Here is a 7,438-nt window from a genome sequence, read left to right on the forward strand (position 1 = left end):
CCGTGTGTTCCTCTGCTGCCCTACATGAGAAGCCCCTGTACAGACTGTGTTCAGTGTCTGCGCATGGACCGACTGTTTAGTGCAACATTCCTTCAGCTCTGTTCAAACACTGTAGTGTAGACACAGAAGCTGTCCTCTGAAACGCACGCAATGCAAAAGCTACATGTGCTACACGGCTTTCCACCTTCACAAACACACACATGCTAGTCCTATTCTGTAAAGGTAAATAGACACACACACTGACATATAGACATCCAAAGAATTTGAAAAAAAAAATCCCATGTAGATTTAACATCAGAAATTACAACATATTAGTCCGGTTTGGCTTGTAGTGTGATTAATGTGAAGGGCAGATGGACTCAGCTGTCATGCATAAACCAATTCCCAACCTCCTACAGCATAGAGCACATGAACAGGGCCCTCTGCTTTGCTGCATTGTGTGTGTGGTATACTGTCAGTGCTTCCTTTGTATCTTTTTACTCTGGTGCAACTCAGAGACACACACATACACACAAAACACACACACAGGCCACTTTGTTTTTCTGTGTATTTGTGGCCTATGGATTTGACCATTGTTTCTCCCAAGAGAGTAGGAAAGAAAAGGGGAGGGGGGTGAGGGGTTAGTACAGTAGACAACGGAGGTCTAGTCTGTGATGGGTACAGCCATCTCTGACTGTTCTTCCTACAGCCACAACATTTTTCAGTACATCATCAAAATTATCAAAGCAAGAATTTCTTTATTTTTACTTTTTAGCTGTGTATGTGTACGTGTATGTGTATGTATGTGTGTGTGGGTGTGTGTGCGCACATGTTCACTAGGTGTGTGCCACATGGTTGGTCCCTGTTGCCATGACGATGTAGCTGGTATGGAAGCAGAGGTTGCAGGTTGGGGTCTGCCACAGTGGGGCGCAGAGCTGAGATTAACTGTGACTGTGACTCTGGAAAGAGGAGAATAAAGCAGCAGGCTATCAAGGACTGACGTGACCTCCATGTCTGCGCTCCTCCGGCTACGGCTGGCACATCCAAAGAAACTTTTCATTGTCCAATGTTTTGGCTGCAACTTTAAAGATTAGCCTCTTACTTATCTCTATGTACACTCTTACTCAGCGCTCTGGGAGAGGAGTGTGTGTTTGTGTGTGGTATTATGCCTTTACTTAGAAGTCATACAGCAACAACACAGACCTGGGGGTGTTTTTTTTTTTCTTTTTTTTTTTTTTTTCTTTTGGATTACAGAAATGAGGCATTCTTGGCTCATAATAACAGTGTTTGAGTGGGGATGTTTAACTGATTGACTTAACCCAATAATCATCAAACATCTGCTCTAACTCTGGATGACGGTGGGGTTGTACAGTACAAGACGAGGTCAAACTGTAACTGTCAGTTCCGTAGCTTCTGCCAGTCCATCGGAGCACTGTCCGGCTTCTTGTCTAAAACCAACCTTGTGTTAGCAGGACAGAGGGGTTTATTGTTTTGGTGGCTGTTCTGATGGATGCCTGGCCGATGACTTCAGCTCCGCCATGAAATGTCTCCTTATTCTTCTATAGGACTGGGACCACAGCTGTACCGGTCTGGGCATGGGACCACAGCTGAGAGGGAAGCAGCGGTCCAATAAAGTGCAGGATATGTATAGGATGCGAAATCTATAGATAATTTCTGAGCAACCCTGGGTTATCAGTTAGCTTTTGTTAAAGGTCCTGCTTGTTTAAACCCAATTATAAAGTACTTGTACTTATATTACAGAATTTGCCAAACCATACCATAGGTTTTTAGATTTTCCACTCACCAGGCAGCTACTGGTTTACATTGTTTAAATGCCAGACCAGTAATTATACATATTTTGTCACATCAACCACAAATTGCTTTTATGGTTCATATTTACATCCAAAAATAGATGGTGTTGAAGCTGAAAGTTGTTTTGATGCAAATGAGCTAATTGTAATTTTTGGGATAAATGTATTTTAGCTTCCTTAATTTCAACAAACAGTACCTGCTAGTGGGTACATTAACTTGCAATTATAAAATGACATGGACTTGAATAGCAAAGAATAAAGATAACTAAATGTTCATTCTGATGCCTTAACTGTTTCATTAAAGTTTAAAGTAGCCTCTTCGAGGCGGTTTTAAGTGAATGTAGGTATCTTTTATCACTGCTCCATGATAACATTCAGATAAACCAGGGGCATTATCCAAAAACAAAAACAGGGCCATACCTTTTAAAAGTTTCACAAAGTTGGTAGTAATGTTTATATCATTGTAACTTTCCATAGCAATCATAAATCAGTTGTTACAGTTGTATTTAATATAACATTTTTTGGTAGAAAGCAGTCACATGTTTCTGTTCAGCTGTAGATACAATAGTTTCTAATCAAGAAGCAAAGAAATGAGCTCAAACCAATGTAGTGACTGGCTGTTGACTAAATATGTTAAATTACAAGATGTCTTACTATGAACAGCATAATGAAAGATTTTTGTGGCTACATGTTTACTACCTCACATCTGTGAGCTGTATGGGCTCAGATTAGTCATGTTGTATGATTTATAAACATATATAGACATAAAGGTATATTTATCCCATGGTACTGAAATTTCGGTTTGATAAAGAAATAGTAGTTTTAAAAAATCTAAGTGTTTTACTGGCATTTGATAACTGCACAGCTCAGTCCTCTGTTTTGATATGTGATGATGGGGCTGGACCCTGTGGTGTACATCTGGATTATGGAGAATGTGTTTATGAGCAGTACAGGTCAGGATCTGTTTAAAGGTATGTTTCTGGCAAGGGATTAGCCTGAATCTTATAGTGTAGCGTGTGTGCAGGAGCTAATGGGCCTGAATAAACTACAGCGCTAATGGCCGAATGACATTTTTATTGACTCTCGTAAAAAAGGATGTAGAAATAATGATTCTTTGTGAATTCCACGCACTCCAACATTATCACGCAAATGTGCAATTTCGCTGCGAGTGAAAGCAGAGATCCAGTGTGCTAAGTAGCAGGATGTATGAAATATTAGGCTGTAAGAAGGCATTAGCTGCTCTTTGGAAAACAAGTTCACAGTGCTAGGGGGTATTTTCAGGGAGGTTAAACACCACATTGATATATAGCTACTCTGTCCGGGAACCTCCACCTCCTTTTCCTTCCCACCTGTACCTTCCTTTCCATTTCTGCAGCTCTGAGCCTGCAGGCAGCTTGCTACCACCCATAAGCCCCTGAGGGAACAGCAGTGTTTCTTGGAGGCCCTTTCGTCCCATTAAATGAAGACGTCTCTGACTGCTGGTTGTTATGGTGAGGACCAACTGGCTGATGCTTGGTTCACTGCCACCTACTTACAGCAAGACAGATGGAAGAAAACAGTTAGTGGGAGAGAGAGGGAAAGAGAGGATTTGGACAGATAAAAGTTGGGTAGGGAAAGATATTAGCACAGGGACAAGCAAAAGAAGGTAACATAAGAGGAAAAAATATTTTTACATGTGACAACGGACGAATAATAAGAAGAAGTGAAAAAGAGAGAAAGGGAGATTCTACTTCACGAGAGACAGCACATACATGAGACATTTTTGAACTAGCATCCAATAAAAAGGTGCTAAATAATGTGAGAAAGGGTTTTTAGATACTAGTAGCTACAGGATGGGCCAACTGCTGTATACTTATCTATTAATTAACTCTACCTTTATTTCAGCTGTGCTGTTTTTGATTTCATCTTTTATAAAATCTATATTTTGGATTTGTCTGCTGTACTTCATCATAGATATGGAGAGATGTATCTCTCCATAAGTATATTGTACTGTATTGGTATTCTTTAGTAAATCTTCAGCAGTTCATAGAAATATTTCAACTTGAAATATAGCTTTAAAGTACTAAGTGAATATGTTTTCTATCTGAACATTAAAGCCTTAAATGGATTTCAGGACATTTGGCTACTAGATGCCCCTCTGAAGCAGTTTGGACTTTTAATCTATATCATTTGTATAGCATTTATCAAAATCATATTTAATTATTGTTTAACTGATATTGAGATCAACATAAAAGCAAATGAGAGCAGAAGGTCGAAGGTGAAGTTGGTAAGGGTGTGATGGGGCGGAGGGCTGGAGTGAACCAAGGTCAAGGGGCTGTTCAGTGTTTGGTTAAGGCCAGATGGCAGGAGAACGGCATCTGTAGCCCCTGCTCTGTGGGCTGTGTAGTGAGGATTGGGAGGAATGCTTGTCTTTTCTTTGCTGTCTCTCGGTGAGTGGAAACTCAGAGGACTGCAATATAACAGCGGATTAAGTCCCACATTCCCGGTTAAATCTTTCTATAGTCACCCTCAGCTGTTCACCCCGGGGCCTCTGCTCCTCCACCTCCCACTACCTGTCTGTTGATGTTGGGCTGGCATACAATGCACACGCATAGACACACACCATGACCACAGATGCACACCATTAACCCACCATAGCTTGTTATAGAAGTACATCTCAGTAGAGTATTTACTGCACTGTTCTCCTATTTTTACTGTCATTATGATAGGAGTATTCTATGACATACACATATGTACCCTACATGTGTTTTCTCATATGGGGTCTACAGCTAAAACCACTTAACTACTTAAGTATTACAAAAATATGTCCTACCCTTTACTGGTTTCCAACATTTGTCAGCCATAAAAATGTCATTTAAGTATGTAGCTACGTCATGCAGCATGGAAAACAAATTAAATGTTTACGTAAGCTGGACAAAAAAGACACTAGAAAGACTGATGACTGACTGACATTATATCAGCTAATATAAGCATAAGCTTTGGCTGAACTATGTTTTACTTGTGTTTTCCTGTACAACAAGGGAATATCCAGGACATTTAGAATGTGCTCAATTTATGCTTAAGTTATGCTTAACTCCTAATTAACTGCTTTAGATGATCTGGCTAAACTGTGTTTCCAACTAGCCTGATCAGCTGGCACCTTGCATTTCTTGTCCAGCAGACGTTCTTACAGTAATGTCAGCGTTAGCAATTATCTTGGTGAGTATGATATATTTGAGAAATTATATCACAAAACCCCATAAATATAAGAGCCAAGTTAAAATAAACCACTTCAATATTCTAATCCATCAAATAATGGGCAAAAAATCATACTGTCATATGGGATTTGTTTGTGGACACATCAGATTATTCACTTATTAAGTATTTCCACCTAAAGGGGAAAGTGAATTCTGCTATAAATGCAAATGCAAAATAGTTAGCAAAACTAAAAGCTTCTATTGGTTGTTCTAAGTTCTAATTTAATTTACGAAAACTCTTTAGACCAAAAAACATAGGTTGCTCAAACTCTAAATCCTCATGTGGGCCTACTTCAGTGAAACAGGGATCTCAGAGCCCCCACTCCAGACCAGAAAGGCTTTTTCTGGGGATCCTCTTAAAAGCAGTCATTTTCCTGAGCCCTGGGTGAACCTTTGGCTACAACAAAGCTCTTTCCGGCTACACCCATAAAAGCACCAACAGTACTGTAGCACCACTAAAAGGGTTTCTGCTCTCCTCTCTGTTCCTCCTTTTTTTTTCTTTCTTTTTTCTCTCCCCCACACATTCCCGATTTACTTTAAGGGTCACATCAGCACAGTGCTTTCAGGAATTCATAGAACCAGACAGAGCCTGGACATGCAGGTGCAAGAGCTTTAGGTCCAGCAACTCTATAGTACAAGAAGAGGTGGGTAATAAGGTGCCAAGAGGGCCGGAAGGGAATGACGGAAGGAGACAAAGACGTGAGGTAGCATAGGTTGGATAATTTATGTTTGCACTGTGGATAAAGAGGCTCAGATGAAGAAATATTGGCGAGAATACAAGAGAATAGGCAAACATTTACCCCTAAGAGATGAACTTTGGTCTGTTAGTGACCCCAACTTTATTACAGTTAACACTAAGGAAGAAAGTCACTTTCTCCAAGCAATGAACAATATGTACTATGTATCTTGAATCTGACAGTCTAACACAGAGAGAGGACAATACACAGCTACATAATTCATGTTATTGGTTATACAGTTTTATATTTATGGACAAAGCCTCAAAGTCCAATAACTACTTTTTTAGAGCTTTAAAGCACATGTCACAATGTTTTTCAGAATTTATCTCCATCTTGCTAGTCATTCATTAGCAACTGCTGTACATGGCTTTTTTCGCCCAATATGAGCAAACTCCATCCTATTTCTGATATGCTGTTATAAGCTCAACAAAACTAAACACGATGACATTTGGATTTGGTTTCTTTTTTGTTGAGATGCTGTTTTCAAATCCTAGTGTAAATCTTCACACTAAAACAAATACATTTTAGGAGAACTTCAGTTTTTGAGAAAATGGAATAATGCTTAAAGTTGGGTAAGCAGTGTTCATGTAAAATTATGTTTTGACCTATCATTTGGCATCGCAGTGGGTTTTAGGGTGTGCTGCCATAAATCTGCTGGGCCCTGAGACAGGTGACACCATTCTCTAGCTCTAACCTACTTTACCTTTAAATTGACCTAACATGCTTTTTATTCTAGTCTAACAAAGCAGAGAGTATATAATCATCAGCTTGACCCAGTCTACATTGTATCTGCTTGTAAGTGAGCCCCCGGCTTGGGTGGCAGTTTCATCTGAATGCCATGCTGCACTCAGTACTCCAGCTGTTCTCCCTGCATATCTACAGTAACTCCATTAGTCCTACAAGCAGTTACCATTTATAACAGACCAACTGACCAAATGACCACTCTCTGACCTTTAAAGTGTTCTTGAGTCCTGCTTTGCCCAAGGAAAGTGCAGATACTTGGTGAGATGAGGTAACGTAATCTCAAACTGACACAGTCAAGTGATTCTTAAAAAATATACATCATATGAAAACGATACAAGCCTTAACCCACACTTCGGAGCATCAGTGAATTTGTGTATGAGTATACAGGGTCATCAGGTGGGCATCCTCTCAATCACTGATGTTTTGTGCATTTTGGCCCATGACGTTGAGAAGGCTCAGTGTGTTCAAGCCAGAACCCAAAACAACCCCTTCAGCATCCATGCATGCCATGAACATGGCAACCAACCAGAGCATTCCACCTCCTTGTCAAGCTAAACAACACGTTGCACCCACCAGCTGCAGGCTGCTCAACCTATAATGCAACAGCTAAGTAGTCAGCCTGTGTTCTTAGAATGTAACAAAGCATCTAATTAATCCACTAATTTAACTACCTTGCGACAACAGGCTAGTTTAAATGCAAGCAGCATATCATGTAAACTAGCATGATTGTTAATCCAATCAGTAGGCTGCTCATTCTTTCTTGATAATACATCAAACATACCAGCCAAGCCTGCTTGATTACCTCATGTCAGCAACTAGGATGTAGGCAACTGGCAATCAAAGTTAAAAAATAGGCTAACAACACAAAATGGCAGACATAATCCAACACTGGCAGAGAAAGTGAGTGTAACTTAGAAGGTTCAGTTATTCC

The sequence above is a fragment of the Mastacembelus armatus genome, chromosome 5, assembly GCF_900324485.2.
Source record: "Mastacembelus armatus chromosome 5, fMasArm1.2, whole genome shotgun sequence".
NCBI lineage: Eukaryota > Metazoa > Chordata > Actinopteri > Synbranchiformes > Mastacembelidae > Mastacembelus > Mastacembelus armatus.